This window comes from Manacus vitellinus, unplaced genomic scaffold (assembly GCF_001715985.3).
Source record: "Manacus vitellinus isolate BGI_N305 unplaced genomic scaffold, ASM171598v3 scaffold_60_pilon, whole genome shotgun sequence".
Lineage (NCBI taxonomy): Eukaryota > Metazoa > Chordata > Aves > Passeriformes > Pipridae > Manacus > Manacus vitellinus.
Genome location: NW_021940687.1, coordinates 840,176 through 861,993, shown reverse-complemented (window position 1 = coordinate 861,993; position 21,818 = coordinate 840,176). Strand labels below are relative to the sequence as shown.

The 21,818-nt window shown below is 43.4% G+C and overlaps 1 protein-coding gene across 3 annotated transcripts in view; it reads right to left on the bottom strand.

Moving 5' to 3' along the window:
• Window positions 1-21,818, bottom strand: part of GPC1 (glypican 1) — a 202,788-nt gene that overhangs the window by 52,425 nt on the left and 128,545 nt on the right. Inside the window, exon 1 of one of the 3 annotated variants that reach the window (XM_025896134.2) lies at window positions 16,812-16,878. The exons of the other annotated variants lie outside the window; for them this stretch is intronic. The gene's annotated coding sequence lies outside the window, so the exon portion shown is untranslated. Of the gene's footprint in view, window positions 1-16,811; window positions 16,879-21,818 lie in introns of those variants that run through there. 3 annotated transcript variants of the gene reach the window in all.

The following is a 21,818-nucleotide window of genomic DNA, read 5'->3' as shown; positions in this document are numbered from 1 at the left end:
AGACATGAGACCAGACAGGAGGATGAGGAGATGCACTGAAGGCAACAGAGAGAGGCTGAAATGAAAAGACTGTGAAAATGCAGGATGGACACACTTGGGCTGAGAGCAGAAGTAAGAGCAGAAAAATATGAGACAGAAGAGTATAAACCAAAGGAAGAAGTTGCCAAGACCATGATGACTTTACTACTGCACCAGGCAGCTCCCATGGGCTCACCTCTATGGAACTACCACACTGAGCACACGGTTATATTATCACAGAAAGGCACAGCAAACTGCAATTAAAGAGCTTTAAAGAAAGGGTTAACCAGCATCAGTCTGCCTGAGCAGCACATTCCTCCTGTAGTAATCGTTTCTATTTTTAAGAGATTAAAAACTAAGAAAGCGCAGCAGCATCTGGCCCCTAATTTGCAGAAATAATAAATCAAATGCCCTAAAATTGGTAATTTGGTAGATTAAATTATCAAAGCCTAGTCTGTTGGTGTCCACATCTGATAATGCTTTGATCTTGTTCATATCTTAAAAATTGTTTCATGGACCAACTTTGTTGATTATCTTCAAACTGGGACAGGTTTTATTCCATCAGCAACTCAGTTGCCTTCTGAGCAGCAGCCCGCTCTTTAAAGTGCAAATTAAGAACCAGGGAAGAGAAGGGAGGATGGAGCTGTTTGAAGGAGCTGCTGGATGTCAACAGAGGTCAACGCTTTGGTTTTATTTCTTAACTACATATGTACAAATGACCTGATGCAATCTAAAATTAACAGCTATGACCAAGAGAGGAGGAACAGCCACCTACAGTCTGTCAGCATCCTGAGCATTGGAAGGTGGGTCTGGCCATACCAGCCCCAGCCACTTGGACAAGTTGAGTGGACCCCATGGCATGCTGTACACCAATGCCTCACATTGCAATACAACATAATTAGTCATTAGGCAAGAAAATGAGCAACTACCTCCTTGGGGTTTCCACTTCCAATCCTTCTGGGCACAGAAGATTTTAGAGAGGCAGCTGTGAGCTGGCGACTGCTGCAGCTGGCTTTGTGTCTTTGGGAGCTGCCACTGCACAAACTTAGTTTGGCCAGTCCTGAAAGAGAGATGCGAACCCAGGGCTCTCTGCAGGGTTCTCTTCATCTGCACAAGGCTGCAGATGGTCTGCCCTGGTGCCCAGCTCTGCTGTACCACAGCGACTGTGGGGCTGCCATGGGCAGCTGGTGCCCAGCTCAGCAGGGCAGGGCCGTGGGGTGCTGGCACTCATCCTTCTCCCCACAAAGTGAGACAGCCTAAATTAATGTGCTCTAATGAGCCGCCAGTATTAGCATGACTTTTGAACTAGCCCCAACACCACAGAAAGATGAAATCTTTATTTTAACAAGATTATTATGGTTTCCTAGGCAATCCAATGCATACAAACAATAGAGCTAACAACTTGGCTAAAGACATATCACTCCAATTCCCACATACTGCAAAATATTACTTGCCCTGGGGGAGCTTGGTGGGGAAGATGAGAACACTTCAAAAAACTTAACCCTGAAGAAACGAGCTGGAAGCTTTGAGTCTGACCAGTGCGAACATGTTAGAAACTGTGCAGCTGGCATACGATCTCCAGCATTACCAAGTAAGGTACTTTACCCCCGAGCCAAGGTTTTGCCTAAATCACATGAAAACTTTTTATAGAAATAAAAAGAGAGAATTTACATACATACACCCATATCTTAGGAAACCTGATTCCGTATCTGAGGGCCTGCTATGTGATCTTTAAAGAGGCTCAACAATATTTTATTGCTAGTCTTTGTGTTACTGTGCTTCAACTCAGCAATAGCTAGAGTCAAATTCAAACTATTAATCACATAAACATATGCAGAGATCCTGAGGGCACAATGCCAAAAGCCAGCAGGCAGTTCAGTAAAAGAGTGTGAATTCATCCAGAGTTGAAATTCAAATGAGAGTTACTCTTTCACAAAACCCAAACAGTTCCTCCATCCCAGACTTTGCACTAACTGATTGAGTTAAAAATACATGACTTTCATGCCCCTATGCTTGGCATTCCTTGTCCTCTACTCAATCTGCAGCCAGTGTTCCTGGGGAGTATTCACAACCCTATAAAGTAACCCTTTTTCTACTCAAAGGGGTTTCCTCCTCTGCAACAGAACCAGCAAAGTGTGGTTAACATCATTCAACAAACTGCTTCTGCAATACTGAAGAATATTTCAGCACAGTCCACTAAGTCAGAAAACTCTCAGTTTTATTATTAATCACCCCCACCTATGAATAACTTCAGTGCAACTCAAGAAGCGCAGTCTGCTGAGTCACACCCCAAGACCCTCTCTTCCATCTGGTAAAAATGGCAAAGACACACAGTTGCAAACAAACCCATGGAGCACAAACCCAGGGAGCATCTCTGCCATGGAAGTGAAATCTGCCAGACCCATAGAGAAAATGGTCTGACTTGGTCTGACTTGAGGGATTTCAGCTTTGCCTTACCAGCTCCACCTCTGCAGCCTCCTGCTCCTCCTGAAAACCAGTGACACCAGAGTGCAGGGTCACCCAACGCATGTTGGACACCAGTGCTTCACGTTGTAGAACATAACTAGTCATTAAGGCAGGAAGACGAGCAACTACCTTCTTGGGGTTTTGATGGAGTCCAGTCAATGCACTTGTTCTCCTGAGTGCTGCCATATGGTACAGGAGCTCACCACAAGCTGCTGATAAGGATTTTACATCACTTTGGTAAAGCAGATTGCTCATCAGTTTAATAGCTCCACTCCATTTTCTTAACAAACCTCCTGTTTCTTCAAAAGTTGATGGTAGTAATAAATTGCATTTCCACAGATAACATTGATGCATCACAAAAACATTGCAATGCTGCTCAGAGAAGAAAAGCTTCAGAGAACACTAGTTCCTGTAAACCAAACCCCACAGGGCTCAGTAGCTGTTGGAAAGGAGAAGCATCATGTCCCCGATAAATAGGTTTGCCTCCATGTATCTCCTTCCTGTAGAAGCTGACATGGAGGTCCTGTGGCATGTGTCATAAAGAGCAAGGATCTTCTGGATCAGGCTTGCAACCAGTCCTCCCTGCTGTACTGATAACGTGAGTTTGAATGCTCAAGGCTGTGCAGGAAGAGGAACCGTTAGAGCTGCTACACTCCCCTCTAAAGCAGTAATGGAAGCTCTTTTGGAGCGTTATATTATGCTCATCCTCCCACACAAGTCTTTCAGACCCAGCCTGTCTCATGGACTCTTCCAGATTCTAGAACATACAGCACCTCTGAGAAGAAGCTTTTAACAACAATGCCTATGTCCCCACTTGTGTGATGCTTCCACAGCTGGAGAAACCTTGACTCCAGAAGTGCCTGTGGGCCATCCAGGCTGACCAAGACTTTTCAAGACAGCTAAATTTCATCAGCTGCATCACAAGAAGCACCATAACTTGCATTTTGATAATACGTACCTTCCAGAAGGGTATATGAAAAATGAGACTCCATTGTTCCTCTCAAAACTATGTTCCAGCAGTTGATCTTCCTGGGTGCTATAACACATACCTTAGTTTACCTCAAACTGATTTTGCCACCCAGCTTGCCTGCTAGCAAACTGAGTATAACATGAGCAGGAACCTTAGAGCTGAACCTCCCAACCAAGCTCACCGAAACACATTGGATAGGGGCAGCTCCAGGGGAAATGTTTGTCCAGGAGTTCAGCAGAAAGCATGGAGTGTCCCTGTCTTTAGGGTACAGTGGAATATTTCAGACACCAGTGGTAGAGGTGAGGGTCACAAGTGTACTCTGAAGCAATCCTGTCTGAAGCACTCAGGCATCCAGGAGGAACCAAGGGAAGGCATGTTTTGCACAGGTACCCACGTAATTCCTCTCATGCATGGGATGAACTTTTTAAAACATATCAGTGTATGTTTTAATATCACTGATGCTGTGATTGCTGCCTGTCTTTCAGATGAACATTTGCTATTAGGGCCTTTAGGGCTCAGGACTGTCTCCTTGTCCCATAATTATATAGCACCTACTAAATCTGAATTGAAGCTTCGATAGGTCCTGTATCCGTATTCCTCTGTATTGGCACTTTTTCAGTCCTGTTGGTAGAGTCTCTCAGCAACTGAGTGAATGTTTACTCAACTATATTTACTTTCTCTGGAAGGATATTTAATTTATTAATTATATTTTAAAAACCATGTCCTTGTCGGTTTTTTGGGTTTTTTTTGCAAATGGCACCAAGAATTAAAAAAAAAAAACCTCATCCCCTCAGCAAAGGGTGCCAAGAAATGCAGAAATGTATCTCTTCACCCTACACCTCTTCAATAGCTCTCTGCCCTCCCAAACAAGCTCCTGTTCTCTCTAAGGCCCGAGAGCACTGGTGCCCGTGGTCATTACAGAAGCATTCCCAGTGCCTCAGTCTGCCACAGCTGATGACAGCTCTGTGATCCCAGTGTAACCCGATACCTTGCCATGCTTAAGTCAGCCTGTTTGTGCTGGAGGTTTCAGCCTGGCATGCCTTCGAACTGATGTAATACTCAGTGTTTTGTCTGAAAAGTGTGGCTTTTTGGCAAGTCCCTCTGGAGCCCAGTGAAAGAAATTTTCCAGGCCCTTCTTAGCCACACTGATAGCTAGTGGTAGGCTGCAACATGTAATTCCGAAACCTGGGCTCATCCCTTGCCCGCAGAAATACCAACTTTCAGCTGAAACCAACCCAAATTACTGCCTGACTTTAAAAAAAGAGATTTAGCCATTTAGAAGCAACAGAGATTTGCCAACCCAAACTGAGTCCCTCTAAGAAATTAACTCCCATTTGCTTATTACTGAGTATTTACCACCTTTAAGCATCATGAGTAGCTGAATCACATTCCAACCGGGGAAGCTGCCAAGGGCTGTTTTGCTGAAAAGGCTGACACACATATTCCAGTCTCACTGATGGTGGCATCCAATCTGTGCCCTTTTCCATTAAGCCAAACCCCTCAAACAGTACCAGTCTTTTCTGTCTGCAGCTGCTGATGGCACATCAGGCTCACCCTGCCCAACTCTGGGGCATCCTCTTACAGGACTGGGCTTTCAGTGTGGTTCTGTTGGCAGGCACGGAGAGCAGTGAACACACTTTGCCTTCTCCCCAGCAAACAGGTACACAGCACCCTGTACATTAATGTGGATTTTAAGTGGCTGTGCCCAGTACTGTGCTTCCTGAGAGCCCCAGAGAGGCAAGTTCCTAAGCTCTGAATACTCCCTACAAAGGATTAAAAGGTGGTGCTGGGCTAGTTCCAGAAGGTACCAGAGCACCAGGAGCCTGTGAGAGAGAGGGTGCCATGGCAGTACATGATTATCAGGGTATGGCAAAGCAGTGATTTTTCAGTTTCTGTGTAGGGGCAAAATGGGCTCCTATACAACATTTGTACACTCCAGTACCAGCGGCCAACCTGAACAGAACATGAAAAATGAAGGGCCATTCCCTTTTGAAACCTCCTAAATAACAGCAAATCAAAATAAGAACATCCTTTTCTCCTCTCACGGCAGGCAGGTCTGAAATAGTAGGATTTTCTGTAATTAATTGGTACTGTATCCAAAACAGCAAATCAGACATTTTCATCTGTTACCTGTGCATGTTTTTGTCAAGGGAAATGTAAATTTAGAGCCAATGAGAATAACTCTGATAATTGGGCAACAGTGCTGGAATTAATTTCTTTACTGTTTAAAGGTACCTTTATTCAATTTTAACACTCAGCTACAGTTTTTTTCCACAGAACATTGGATAAGTCATGGAAATTGCCACCTCACCGATACAGCATTACTAGCAGTCAGTTCACACATCACACAGGCTTGGTTTAGGTTTCTGGACCTTCAGTTGGTGGAAGCCTGTTGCAAAGCATTAGGAAATGCAATGTAACTTTTTTAGTAACTCTTCTCTTTTTTTGGCTCTTTCTTACTAGGTCACTACTACAGAAAGACAGAAGGCAAGTAGTACCAGTTTCAGAAGACAAGTAGTGGACTAAACTGTACAAAAAGCTTTTTTAGGGCTGACTTTCAGATCCAGCAAACAAAAGCAGAGATAGCAGTAGCTAAATGCGGACAGCAAAATTCCTGTGTATCTTTTTCACTTCAGGCAGGTTACTGAATATACAATACACAACCCTATAACGAGCTGGCAAAATCTTGGCTACCAACACCAAAAAGGTTTCCCAAGCGCTGCCCTTTCATACCTACTTACCCTACATTTCACAACCCAGCAAGGCACACAAAGTTAAGAAAGAACAACTGAAAGTGACCTTTGAAAACAGCAAAATGTTAATTTCAGCTATTGTTTTATGTATCTTCAATAATTTATCCATGACCTGACACAGCCTCCCTGGGATCTCCAGCCTCCCCGTCTGTGACCGTGCATGTGGAACGCGTGCTCAGCTCCCGCAGCCCGCGGCACGTCCCGCTGCCGCCAGCCCCCCTCCTTGACCTGCCTCCCAAGAACACAACTTGATGCTTTTGACATCCCTACCTTAACCACCTATGCAAAGCAAAAACTGGGGAGCCAGGAATAAAAGGTGCTCGGTGAAGGGGAAAAAAAAGATAATGACTGAGAACCTATGCAGACATCCCTTACATACAGAGCTGCAAGTGTAGGTTGGCCAAGGTGAGTCTTTCAGCACTGGTAAGATTACAGCCCCGGTGCTGGCCTTCTGGTAATGTTCAGTGAGGTTTGTGCATATACAGAAAGTTGTAGCCATATCAGTATTTAATTTTGAGTCATATTTCCCAACTTGGTACATGCTTTTGATGCTGTTTCTTCTTTTTTAAACTTGATATATATCATACTGCTTGGTTTACTATATACACACACATACACTATATGCAAAGAGATAAGTAACCAAAGTATTTGGGCTTAAGAGCCAGGAATTGGGGCTGGTTACATACATAATGCATACGTTACATACAAAGCCATGACTAAAGCATTGGGGATAACCTTTAGAAGAGCCTCCAGGTGATGATGCATAATTAAGGGGCTTGCTAAACCTAAAGCTACTGAGAAAAACCAATTAGAGTAAAACCAAACCCAAATAAACCCCTATTATACTTGAATCTAGCTTTAGACACCTGTTGTGGGGGATTTATAAAATACCTCTTAAAGCAAGTGATTCATGAGCCATAGGCAAGTGACAGGTAAGAAACAGAACCCAACAAGCTGGCGTGGAGCCTGGCAGTGTGATGGTGAGCCTCATACAAACTACCCATCCTGCTACCCTGTCACACCCTCCATTCTCCTTAAAAATGTCATGACTCAAAAATCAAACCACAAAAAACATGTTTCATAAGAAATAATGTGTGATGGCAACTTGCCTACAGCAACAGTTAGTATTTTTCCTTCTGTCAGCAGGAAACCTGGAATTTTTTCCCTTGCCAGAGGAACACTGTCCAGACTGAACACCAAGGGCTGCACAGTAGGGAACAACACTTCTTGGTTGCTTCTATTAAAATTACTTTGCCTGGTATTTAATATAATTCAGCTTGTGCATCAGACTTCTCTTTGGAATTCACTCCCTGTACCCAGTTGAGAAAACTAATTATACCTAAACATTTAAAAAAGCTTCCTGGGAGTATAACAGATGATCAGTGAGGTCTAAACCTCAGGAACACTTCTGTGCATGCGAATCTTCCCATGTCAACTCAGATATTTTAATTTTTTAGAGATGTTTTGGGATTTGAGACTTTACTTAAGCCAACATTTTCCATTCTCAATGGTTCAATACAGTTTTTTATAATTAAACCCAAGTGATGCCACAGTGGGAACCACTTGGATGATGAGCTGCTATACAAGTCAGTCTGTCAAGACAAATCAGTTTGTTACATATCAACTTTAAATAAATTCTGTATTCGTGGTAGAATCCATTTAAGTTAACAGCAGATTATAGATACTTCCCTCAACATGACACAAACTCTCAAGGTAACGTTATTTTTTTCAGTAAAATTTGATTTGTAATTGCAGCACAGAAAGAAAAAGCTGAAGGAAAATGTTCAGTCTGCCCCGAGAAATGAACAAACTCCACATGTGAAGCCAAATGCTGCTTCACGTCTACTCTGCTGAACACACTCAAATTGTATTTGCACTTACTTCCAGGCAGCAGAAGGAAATATTAACCAAATCACAATGAAGGTCCTTCATGCATGTCAAAAAAGGAAAGAAATTCAACAGCTATAGAAGAAAGTATAACATGTTGAATGAAACAAGCTAGAGTCAGCTACTCAGCATTTTCTGTGAAAAGGTAGACCACATTCACAGCTCAGGGTCTAATTGAAAGCCTACTGACTTCAGCAGGATTTTGGATCACATCCAGCACATCCTGAATGCTGTCCATTATCATACGATGAATGTGAATATACACAAACATTAATACTCAAAATGTCACCTTTTACTAACTTTATAAACAGACAAATATAGGAGAGAGTACAAAAGGAGGGGATATGCAAGAGGAACTGCTGAATCAAAAATCAAGGTTAAAAAATATCGAACAAATAAATCATTAATGCTCTTGAGACTGATGATGAAATTTGGTGATGGGGAACACACCTCAGAGGCAGATGGAACCCCGAGCTGTGACTTCAGGTTCCACTAAAATTCCACACCCGGCTTCCTCGTTTGCACAGAAACCTTATTCAGAACTTTGAGTTCAGAGAAATAGGCAGAAAAATCACTGCTTGTTGCCTATTTATCCAAGCACATCCACGTTGCTTTCCTTATGTTGTTTATATTTGTGTTCCTACTCGCTCTTTTGAGATCTGTTTCTGCATCCTGATGAAGATAAGCCGACACAACAGCCATACGGGAACCAGACCATTCCTAACTCTCAAAACTTGCTTGTGCTTAGTTTGATTAGGAACTGGGGATGGGCTTTTATATTGTTTAAATTGTTTTTCCTTCTCTTTACTTAAAGTTTTCCCTTGACACTGTAAACAGTGTTTTAGGCAGGCAGGTAATTAAACCCTCATTAAAATAACTAATTAGTGTAGTACAAAAACAAGAGATCTTTATCCAGTGCCTTAAGGGCTGGGGTCTTCAGAGGGAAAAGAGTTGATTTGAACCAGAGAACTGACAGAGACCCAGGGCCTCTAACAGAGCCTCAGATGAAGCCTAAGCTGCAATTCATGTACCAGAATTATAACATCTTCTGTGGTCACCAGCAGATGTTATTGAACAACTTCAAAGCTAGACACTAAGTACAGAAGAAAATAAATATTCTTCTGTACTAAGAAAGGGATTAGCACATCACAGCAAATCCTGCTAAATAAATATCTAACTTCTAATTGTAGCTTTCAGCATTCTAATTACTTATTTGCCCACCACACACAGACATCCCCCTTTGCTGGGGTCGGTTGGACGGGTCTGTGCTCGCTGAGCTGCTGCACATGAAGTTGTACAATCTGATTACATGTGCACTGGTTACAGTCACAGCACGAGAGACACTGCTTACAGAGCCTGCTTGGCTCACGTCACAGGCAGGCAGAGAGGGCAGGCTCACAAGCTCTTGATACTTCCAAATTTAAAAAGAATGCAGAGATCTGCCCTTCGTTTAGAAGATGAGACTTACTCTGTCAAACAGTTTCTAACACCATTTGTAAACAAATGCTTTTATAAAACTGCAGAGACTGCATTTATGATCTGATATAAAAATCAACAGATGCCTGTTAAGTTATTATAATGAAGAACTTGTTTGACAGGATTAAATTCATTATTGTAAGTGATTTACATCCTATAAATCACTTCTTTGGGGATTTACTTTAATTTTCCTTCGGCTGGCAGCGCTACTCATTCTGTTCCTGCTATTTGGAGATGAAAGTTTGGAACATCTCACATATGTAGAACACATAAATATTACGAGATAGGCTGAGCAAAGCTGTCCTGTTTGTCAAGTGCCTTTGGCTAAAGGAAGTTTTGAGCTTTTAGTACCATCTGTGTCCATATCCACATACATTTGCCACATTCCACCCTTCTCATGCAATTCCAGCCTCAGAGCCAGGTCCCCCGGCTGAGTGCAGCTTGGCAGATCTCCGTGGGTTTCAGCTGATTCCCGGCAAATGAGAATCTTGTGTCGTACCCCAGGAACGGTTTCCATAACTTTATTCAGATGGTGCAATGCTGGAAGATGAATCAAAGTGACCTGAAAAGAATCTACTACTACGTCAACGGAGGAGACAAGATACACTAAAAATGTGGCAGCCTGAAACAGAGTGAGGACAGGTTTTCATGTGTCCTTAACCTCCTGCCTGCAGTGCCAGAGAGGAGAAATCCAGGCTAGGCTGGGCCTAAATTCATAGGAAAGCATTGCAAGCAGAAACCAGAGACATGTTTGATTTGCAATCAAGCTAAATCAAAGGGGAGAGGCACCTGTAAAGTCTGGACAAGCAAAATTTGATGTGGTGCAGAATATGGAATCAAAGTCAAAGGGAAAATATTGCCAGGGAAAGAGATCTGGAAATAGCAAGTAATTTTGTCACAGTCCTAAAGGCTTCAGGTGCCTCTCTGTAATTAAGCTTGTCTCCAGCTGAAGCCATCTTCAGCCTACAGAATGTAAGGGGAGACACAAATGAATAAAAACTATTCAGTGTGAGAAAGGTTGCAAGACTGATCCTAACACCTGAGCTCAGTAACTTTCAGATAACCCTGCTGCTCAGCAGCTCTGTGTCCTCCAGCATCCTTATCAGGAATGCAAAAGGAAAGCCTATTGGCTTTGAAGATTGGATGATCACTGCAAGCTTTGTCTTGCCCTCACCCCTTTCTCTGTGTCTTGGATTTCAGTACAAAATTCACGTACCCAGATGCAAAGGCAGAATTTTGAATGGAACCTCTTCTGCCTCTGAAAGCGTCTCGGGGATGGAGGTCCTGTTCTCAGAAGGTGCTGAGAATGATAAGAGTGTTAACCAGCTTGGATACATAGAGCATGATATAACTGTGTATCAATGTTCTGTGGTAGAAAGGTTATTATCATCCTTTGAAATGCAAGCCTTTACCAGATTAGACAGGTAAAAACTGATAGGAAACTCTGAGGAAGTTTCGCCTTGAAGTTAGCCCTTTGGGAACCATAAGGATGAAACAGGATCAAGTTGAAGGGGAACTGCACTATCTTGGCACACTGACCATGCCCAAATAGCTCTGGATGAGCAAGGGAGGCTTGCCAATGCCTGCTGGACCCTGTGTGCCATGCTGGGGTCCCTGATGGGAAGTTAAAACAACAGAAAACATTCTAGATAAAATACCCCTCTGCTCCCCAGACAGATTGAATCCTACTGACTTCCCTACATAGTATGACATCAGAAGTCATACTATGGAAAACATGAGCAGCATCTGGGAAAGTTCTCTAGAACTTCATAGTTTCCTTATTTTTTTCATTTTTCTTCCTAAGATCAGCTGGAATACAGAATAACCCAGGAGAGCCAGCAAAGATACTGTGCCTCTAAAAATACCAGCCTCCCAGCTGGAGCTCGGCAAACAGGCTTTCCGAGGGGCCACAAGCCAGGTGTCCAGCTGCTGAGTGACCAGCCTTGCCATCCGGTGGGGCCTCAGAGCGTGCGGGGATGACAGTGGGAGCTGTGGCTGAGCAGCCTAGCAGCTCCAGGGAGCCCAAGTCCCTCATGCCTGCAGCTGAACAGCTGCACTATAGTGGCTCCTGCATAATCATTCCCATCCCTCTCCTGGTCCCAGGGGGCGTTGGCAACTGCTCCCTTGCCTCCATCTGGAGAAGCAGCTGGATGTGACATGTCAAAGGAAAAAATTCCAACAGGGCAAAAATAAAAATCTCTCAACAAGACAATTTTTATGCTAGGCAGTGTTACCAGGTCCCATAGGATCTCACTAACTAGTAATTTAATCATTCAAATCCCTTTCCAAAGGCACAGTATTTCCCCCTGCAGAAAGGGCTGGTGACTGGCAGCCCCGTAGGGAAAGTAATGTCTGTGCAGGTTTTTTTCTCCCTTCCCCTCCCAGTTGGAACAATTTTCCTTTGCTCCGTAAGCACTTATTTGGCCCCTCAGACCACCTTTCATATGACCTGTTCTGTTTTAACCACACACATCCCATGTGTGGTGGAGCAGTGGGGATCCACGTGGCCGTGCCTGTCCAGGATAAAGTGCCTGGACCCCGGCCTGGCTTTGCTCCCACCACCCAACTGCAGCCCCAGGGAGCAGTGCAGGGGACCCCAGCCCCAGGGGACCCCAGCCCTGGCTGGCTGTGAGCCCAGGAAGTGCACCCCAACCTGCTTTTCCTGAGCCAGGGGAAAGGCCTGACCCATCCACGCTGTGCCAACTACGGCAAACTGCAGCAATGTCTGAAAACACCCCCCACGATGGAAAGGAACAGCTAGTACCAAAAATAACCAGGTCTTCAGCCACGAGACCCCTTCTTGTTTCAGGCAGCTGCACTGCCCTTTTCTTTAAAACCTGGAGTCACCTCACTGAAGTCTTGGCTCCTATGAGGAGGTTATTCAGGTTTTTAAATATGCAGCTTTACTTTCTAAAAAAATGAACAAACACATCAGCCCTATATTTCTCCTGGAAACATGCACTGTTACCTTTAGCAGAAAGATATTATTTTTATTTTCAGAAAAAAAAAAAGCTCCAGGGAACAGTGCTTCTAACCAAAATCCATGTTATTTCTTAAACAGCCAAGAATAATTTGCCTTCATTGGGGCTGGTCTTGAAACTGGGATTTTTCCCCAAGTGACCCAGTATCTTTAGAGAGGGATGGACAGAAGTGCCAAGAAAAGCCCTCTAAGGAATGGAAGTGAAGAAGGAACACTTGGCTAAATACGTGGAACCCAGCAAGTGTGCAGGCTCTCCACATTTCCCCATGGGAGCTGGTCATGGTGCCCCCCATGCCCTGCTGCCAGATTCCCTGTGATGAGCCAGCTCCCTCCTCTGACAGCCCTGCCCCAGGGAGCCACATGAAACTCCTGTAAAGACCCCTCTGCTACTGAGACAGCTCGGTACTATGTCTGGTTCCCAGTGCAGCACAGGCTTTAGTCACTGCAGAGATGGGAATGCGAGTGGCCAGGTCAATCTAAGATGTTCTGTGCAAGCAACAGCTTTTCTCTGCTCCTCTCTCCAGCTCAACAGGACATTCAACTAAAAAAACTGGTTTTAAGTTGAAAGCTAATGTAGAAATGTGATGTTTAAAAACAACAAACAATTAAAAAATGCAACTTTCAGCAGAGGCTTAACTTGTTAAACCATTGTACCGCTCTGCAGAGGGAGAACAGCAAAGTAAAAACTCTTGGCAGCTCTTCCCATGATGGACTGGCCCTTCCAGATGCAGGCTGCATGGTGGGCAGTATTTCCCTGGTCTCTGACACACCTGTGCTCTTATCCCCACAGAAGCAGCTTTCAATGACAACAGGGTAGTGAAACACTCTGACTTGTGTCAAAATTCTCTCAGTATTTTACCTGTGTAGATGCTACTCACTGAGCAGATTCAGTGCTATCTATACACAGCATTTGGGACTGCACTTCTCATTTCTGATGCTCAGCCTGTTTTTAGACAGATCCTTCTCCAAGTCTACCTCCCTCAACAAGCAAGCACAGAGGAATCACAGTCATCTGGTGATGTCACCTCAACCATAAAGCCTCAAACACAGTGTAATGTGAATGCAGAACCCACCTGGGGACCATGCTTGGGCTGCTGCAGGAATCCCCTTCTCCTCTGCAATGGGAAAAATGCCTCTTATAATTGTCCTTCCATCAAAGTGAGACTCACCAGAACACAGTGTAAGCTCTTGCAAATTGCTGTTTTCTGGACATGCCGCTTTTATTTGCACAAACAGCCCTGCTCCATCTGCTCAGCTTCAGGCGCATTATTAATGCCGTGGCAACCTGAAAAGCCCTCGCTCCCTGCACAAAGAGCAATGTGACTTCAATGATGAGGGTTTTGAAAGGAGGTGGTGCCAGTAGGAGAAAGGAGGAGTTCACCATCAGCTACAGTGTGAGCTGAAGAGTAGCCTTGGGGGTGAGAATATGTCAAGGACTCACAAAGGCTGAGTGGAAACAAACAGGAATCTTCCGAGAGCATACGAGGCTTGGCAGAAGCAGTTAATACTGGGGGTGGTTTGCAAATTTAAGTCCTGAAAGTGTAAATGAAAGCAAGGCTACAAATAGACAAGGTTACAAGGACAAATGTCTTGATAAATTTGGGATCCTGGAACTATAGTTAAGGGGGAAGCATGTTTCCCAAAACAGAAGCTTACATTCCAATTGTTCCTAACATGCCTATAAAAATTTAGGAGCAGAGAGAGAGTGAGGACCTCAGTACAGATAAGCATGCACAAGGCCATTTCGGGCTCATCAAACTGCCTGACGGTTGCCATGGTTGGCAAGCCCTATCTAGCTAAGACCATGCCAGCATCAATGGCCATGACAGGAATGGCCCAACTTTCCCCTGATCCTCTGAGAGACCAGCCACTGAGGATGGGCCCATGGAAATGCACACAGAGAAACACTGATCCTCTCTCCCTCTTGAGAAAATGGAATCTCTGTGAAAGGAGACCTCAGAGGACTTCTTTCATGCCATTTTTCCATCTCTCTGTGCTTTCTCAACAGCATGAGTGGTGTGGCTGCCTGCTTTGGGCAGCGTGACAAGGGCAGAAGGCACACGCACAGCTTTTTTGCCAGGGGCAGCACAGGTTAATTCCCCTGTCTGAACATCCATGCAACAGCACAGACTCTTCAAATGCCATGGGAGAGACAAAACAGAGAGTATGCCTGAGGTATTTCTGGTTGACCAAACCTTCCTGCCTTGCTTTATTTCTGCTTCATCATTCAACCTTTTCTGCTTTTGCAAAGTTGGAGCAAAATCAAAGCAGCTGGTATTCAGCTGGACAAGACTAAAAATATGCCTTCTCCCCATATGTGTGGAGCAGGAATTTTTGTAGCTGTATGGAACTGCTTAGATCAGAGGGCAAATCTTCAGCTTAGATTTGCTGATGTCCAATACCTTTGCCAACCTAAGCTGCTAAAGAGTTGGTAGAAAACGTCAGACTGTTGAAAAACAGCAAAAACGTTCAATAACATCCTACAAATTCAGAGGCAAATACAAAAAAACAAATAAACAAATCTCATAAAAATATTATCTGTTGGTTGGTTTTTCCTTCCATGTGCATTAAAAGTAAACTAATAATTCCTCAAGATGACTCTTGCAGTGTGTTTTTAAAGAAGATGCAGTCATGGACAACTGATTAAAAAGCCTGAATGCTGAATGTGCCCAAACACTTCTACAGTCTAGCAAGATGTGGTTTGGAAAGAGAACTAATCTCCTTTATTATGCTAGTCTGATAATAAGATCAAAACCTTCGTTTTTGTCAAAGTTCAGGTGTCTATAGGATCATGCTATTAAAATCCCCATCAAATTCTAGTATCAAAACAGGCACATCTGAGACAAATTACAGCCTCTTATAGAGATAAGCACAAAAATAAAGCATTTAGAAAACAGCCAGTTTTCAAGTTTTATGTGTCTTTTCTACTCTCACTTTTATAGTTAAATACTCATGTTTGACCTATTTTTATTTATTACTTTTCCTCCTGGATTCCAGATCGCAACACTGCAAGTAAGTCCATAATAACGGGGAATATGCATTTGCAGAAGGAGTAGATAAGGAGAGAGCTCAAAGTCCAAGTGACTGGACAGAATATAAACTTAGAAATACAAAACTGAAACCTGGTTGCTGTATCCAACAGTTTGAACACTGTGATAGAAGGGGATTACTGACAGTTGCCTCAGCCAGACATCAACACAGAGAAATCAGGTAAAGCAAAATTATATCATGTTCTTGGGTTGAAAGGACACAGGAAAAAAAAAGAGTGACAAGCACTAAGAAAGCTTAGGAGAGGAGAAGAGATAAAGATGAGTAGGCCAGAAAGAAAACAAACTGGAGGGCAAGGAAAGCAGAAGTGCTGACAGCACTAATACAGAAGATGACAGGGAAGACAAGGAAGAAAGTTCATGGTGAAAGGTAGGATTTATGTATCACATTTTTGGCACCATTCTTGAACATTTCTGAGGGCAAAACCTCCCAAAAGAACTAAATTTAATGTAAAGTATACTCAAAAATGCTTGTGCCCCTCTAGCTGCCTCAGCTGCTGACTTCAGGATCTCTTCTCCTCCAGCTCAGCTCTCCTGTTTGTTAAGTTTGTTTGACCCCAGCTGGGCTCCCATCACAAATAAACTTGCTTGTTACAACATGAGGTGATGAACACCTTGAATACCTTCAGCCAGTGCAGAAGCTCTCATCTACTTGGAGAAAACTGTTCATTTTTTATGGGAGTCATTTAGTGCTAAATACTAACCTTTCCGTTCCCACAGCTCCTCTGCCACTGAAATGCATGGCAAATCTCTTCATAACTTTCAGAATGGTTTGTGCAATAAATCTTAACAGCCTGCTAAAACATGGCCAGTTGCTGAGGTCCCAGTGGATTCATGTGAAATTTGCTGCCCCCCTTGTAACCTCCACTAAAGGAAAAAAAATTAACCCTCCCCCCTGAGCCATGAAGAGTACAGAGAGAAACCCAAAACAACAGCAGCATGAGCATGAGAGCAAAATTATTATGGTCTTCTGGGCTATTATGATAGAACAGGGCTTCTTTGTTATGGCAAATGTCAGCGGCGGACACTGAACACTTCTCCCAGACCTGAGCTTTTCACTGTACAAGTCTCCAGTGATCAGCCCTGTCCACTCCATGTCATTGAAACGTGAGCTCTGGGCCGCTTCAAATGCTAGAAGCAGCTGCCAGCCAAGCTTCAAGCACTAAACAAATGTTAGTTAAAAAAAAATATATCATTTTGTTATCTACAGGTACCATTGAATGATCATTTCTGAAACCCTTCCAGAAGCTCTGAGGATCCAATGCGCAAAACAGTCCACAGGGAAGAGTTTCGCAAGCTGGGGCACTGTCACTCATTCAGCAGCTTTGGCTTCCACCATCCAACTGTTTTCCTGCAAATATCAAATCAGTTGCTAAGGGATTTACTGGACAATATGGTATCACTCTGTTATTGCACCAGTGACTACATATCATCCCTTGAAAACAGAACAGTGTTGTTAAACCCAAACTTAATTTCTTATCAATGCAGCTGTGGTGGGAAAGGCTCAAGAATCCATTTGGTAAGCCAGCTCCTCTCAGCTCCTGAGCCTGCCGGGGGTGCTTTCCCCAACATGAAATGCAATACCTTCCCATTTGTCCTGGTTTGAGACCCCTAAAATCCAATTCTCGAGTCCAAGCCCCCCTCCCACATCTCAACCTAGTGTGAGATGGGTTTTCCAGACACTACACAAGACTCAATATGGGGAGAAAGGGAATTATATTACAATCACTGTACAAATAAATATTACAATACATCATATACATAATCTTAACTATCTCTCATATGATAAATCAGTATTTATCCAATAAAAGTCCAGAAGGGAGAAGGAAAGATCCTTTCCACTGTCAGAGCAGCAGCCTCTCTTCTTCCATGCAGCAGCAGTAGCTGGACTGTTGTAGCTGGATCTCCTTCCATTACACACAAGGGGGTCTCCTCTCCCCCCTCTCTTCTATGGACTGTGATATCAGGGACAAGCTCGTGTCACCACGTCATATCACGAAGTGCAGGGGCATCTTCATGACAGTCCCTTTCCTCAGGGGATTCACCCCTGAGTCAGAACGTCTCGGGCAGCTTTCAGTTGAAAGCCTTTGCCTCAAGAGTTCTATCAGAGCTCCTCTGCTCTGTCTCAGGCTGCTAGGCTTGGCAGCAGCGGTGGGGGGGGAGGGGGTAAGGTCACCCCCTCCACATTTCGTCTGGCCATCCCGGTCCAGCTCCAGGACGTCTTGAGCTTCTTAGCTCCTCTCTCTGGTGCATGCTGCACTCCAAGACTCCTCTCAAACAGGAGTCCATCTCCTCTTCCTGTCTAGAAGGTCTCAGAGGGGTTTGGGGGGTTTGTTTCAGTTCATTCCCAAAACTCTGTCTCTGTAGAGCTTAGTTCTCTCTCTCTCTCTCTCCATTAGACATCTGTCTCTCTGCTTAGTTGCATGCTTGTTTTTGCTGCATCTTATCTCCTTCTGGCTCTCTGCTACTGTTCGCCGTCCACTGCTGCTCTGCCGCCGCTTTTCTTCTCCTGCTGCCCACTCTCAGTGGAGAAAAACTCCCAGCTTCTCAGTTACAGACCTCAGTCCAGTTTAACACTGTTTCCGAGTTTCTGTAACCCCGGCCAGGGGCTGGGGGGCCGTGGCCCCCCAGAGGGGCTCCTGCCCCTTCTCCTCCTGGCTCTACAACATGGCCACTTCTCTCCAACAACTACAACATCTTCCTTCTTTTCTAGTTTGGTGTGATATGTTTATATTTTGCAGGAGCGCTCATTGGTTCAACCCCAAGGGAAACCACCCCCTTGGGGGTTACCATTTTTTTTTAACTCCAGGGGAAAACTTTTTTCCCCCACCACACCATTGCAATGGGAAATCCTAGAGCAGTTAGGACAGAGATTAGGATAAACCGCGTCTTCAACAGAAAATACAATCTCTCCACTCTAAGCAAATATATGGAAGTTGATCATGAAAGGCATGTGTAATAACACATCGTCTCTCAAGAACAAAAGCATTAATAAGAAAAGCTAAACAATGGATTTTATTCCCTTAGAAAATCTGGTTTAAGTAAATAATTTGTGATATGGGATGGTTAGGCATGTTACAGGCAAGGAAACACTAGTCAAGTATTTAATTAATGATTCTTCTTAGGTACCAACCTTTTCTTTGAAGGAAACTAATGATTTTCATAGGCTCTTTTAATTTTACGAGCTTTATCACAAACTGCAGATAATAACTGTTGCTTTGTATCATAAACTCCAAGGACTGCTAGTCTCTGCAGCAACAGGAGAGAGTTTCAGTTCCCTGAGTTGGATTAAAGGTTCTGAGAAAGTTTTGGGGCTTTTCCATAGCTCAGTGAGAGGTGAAGGAGGAGCAACACTCCTTCAGGAGATAACTGCTCCTTTCAGGGCAAGCTATACTGGCACAGGAGCCTTTCCAAGGGAAAGGAAAAGTAAGAGCTACTGCTTGGATTTAGACTGTGTATTCCAGGCTTCTGCACGATACCCACAGCCTGAGCTGTGAGAAGGTGGGGAACACTACACTGGTGTGAAGCAGTGTCCCATGTAAACATGCACTGCTGCCCTGTTTCCATGTCACAGCGGACCATGGTTGGTCCTGCCTGCACATGGTACTGTTGGGAGCTTCCATCCACCCCTTAACTGCCCAATGCCAGAGCTCCTCAGCAGGTTTTGTCAAACAGTATCTCTTGATGCACAGGGAAATGTTAACACTAAGACAAATGCCTGAGTGAAGACACTTAAAATTCTCTTCTGCATCACCCTGTTGCAAATGAACCCCTCTTTCTCAGTCGTGCAAAGGACTCAGAGAGAAAATGGCTGAAGTGTAATGATTTCAAAACTCAGCCACTCTGGGGTATCACTTGGTAGTATTCACAATGGGCTGAGGCACATTTGTGCACATTTTCCAGAGGTTTTACAGGGACAAAGTATGTGAAAGTTTGCAAAAGGGTTTTTTGTTTGAATTGGAGTTTCCCCAGCTCTCCCAGCAGAGCCAGATTCCTCTGGCAAATGATCCCGCTCCCACCCAGGGGCTGGGCTGTCCCAGCCACAGCCGCTGCCCTCTTCCTCCTCCTCCTCCTCCTCCTCAGCAGGGCCTGGCTGCCTGGCAGGAAAGGCAGCCCACATACCTACAGGTAGGGCTTTTTTAGAGTGTCAGCTTGGACAAGAGTATATATGGCAAGTCAGAGATGAAGGGTACATAATTAGTGATAAATAACTTCCTAACATGACCAACACATTTGTTCTTAATTAGCCTCTATTCACATTAAATGAATTTATGTTACTGTTGTTATTAAAAATCTTTGCAGAGGACAATCAATATGAAGTTACAACAGCAGAATGCTAACAGGCGACACATTATACGTGGATGCATTTGAAAATCTCCATGCAGTGTGAAAATGACCTTCAAATCATAGGAAAACAATATCTGCATTTCTAATAGTTGTTCTTTCTAGCCAAATGGATTTCACTGTACTTTTGGACACAGTCTCCCTCCCTCTAAATCCTTTAATGTGATGAAGATGATTAGGATCACTGATCTGCTCAAGTAATTATGGAGTTTCTGACATCATCCTCTAGGGGAAAAAAACCCAAATCACCCTCCCCAAAAAACACCACCAAAGCCAAAAAATGACCCATGTTCTGAGGGTGTGGGCTCACTCTGTGTGACACAAAGAGCTAGGACAGATGTGCAGCTGTTTGACTTTTGGAAAATGCAAGGTGTGACCCTATTATGATTAAAGCCTTTTTGTTTGGCTCTGTACTGGAGCAAAGTGGAGAGTCTTGCTGGGTGGGGATGTAAAAAAGCAGAAAAGTCTTGCTAGTGAGTCATGACACGATGGATAAAAATAATTTAGCTATTTTACGTGCTTGGGAAGAAAATAATTTCAGCCAGTGGAGACAAATAGGGATTATCTAAATCAAACATGGAGAAACATCTGAATCCTTATGGTATTTCTTGTGTTTAAGTAAGCAGGACTGTGATGGGTCACTCTTTCAAAATCTTCTATACTTGATCCAGCTTCTGCTGGTCTGGATTTCAGCACCTCAGCAACAAAATATAATAGTAACATTCATATTTTTCCCCTCCCAAAAGTGTGACCATTGCTTACTTTAATAGTTCTGTACAAAAATGGGAATTCTTTCTACTGAGATGAACGCTGCCCAGTGTTTCAAATCCCCTCCTAGCACAGACCAAACCTGACTGGAGGACACATACCCACAGCCCCCCACTGCCCCACGGTCACAAACATCCCCATCTCTTCTCCTGGTGCAGCACTACCACAGAGGCTACAGCAACAGCACAAGAAAAAAAGAAACGCCTACTCTTGGCTGTACTTTAGAAAGTGGGCAAGGAAAGAATGGGTTACAACATCTTTTCTGCAGATTAGCAGCACTGAATCCTGCTGTACGAAACACCATCTATTTTAGAGCACAAATTAGCATACCTTCAAGGATATTAAATAACGATTAATAACTTTAGGAAACCAAGTAAATTAAATACATATCATCCTTTTTGACATGTCAAGGGCAGTACAGCAGAATATAGGTGGGCAGTGAGGAGTAACATACATTAACTGACTTTAAAAAAAATCAATAAAAACTTAATCATAGAAGAATATAACCAACATATATCTAATCCACTGACATGTTCACAGGGGAATTTCAGTTTCAGCAATAGACCAAATTCATTTCAGGTTAAACTAATATGGACATCTTGAATTTATTCGTGAAAATGAAAGCAATGTGAAGTTTCAAAAGTTTTAAGTTTTCAAAAGCAAAAAGACATTTAATAAAATGCCATGGGACTAAGGGAAAAATCCAATAATGTATCACTCATGCAATTCTGATAAATTATGGATTCTTATTTATAACACATTTTAGCTTGATTTTATCTTAATATACTGTAACGATTTGCTGTCATAATTGAAATTTGTCATATTGTTAATCATTATCATAACAAAGAGAAATTATTTAGTTTATAACTAAGAGAACACAACTAAATATTGCTATTAAAGACAGTCTGTGGCTATGTTGCCTGGGGCTGGTGTGACCATTACCCTCTATTAAATAACAAGTATTGCTTTGAAGGAGGAAAGGGTGGTAAACATTTTCTACAGAAACTAGTACTGCTGGGAAAATGTTTTTGAGAAAAGCATTTTGCCAAAAGTGCCATTTTTCAAGGAGGGACTGAACCCAAGATATTTCAGTTTGGACAGACTGTGAG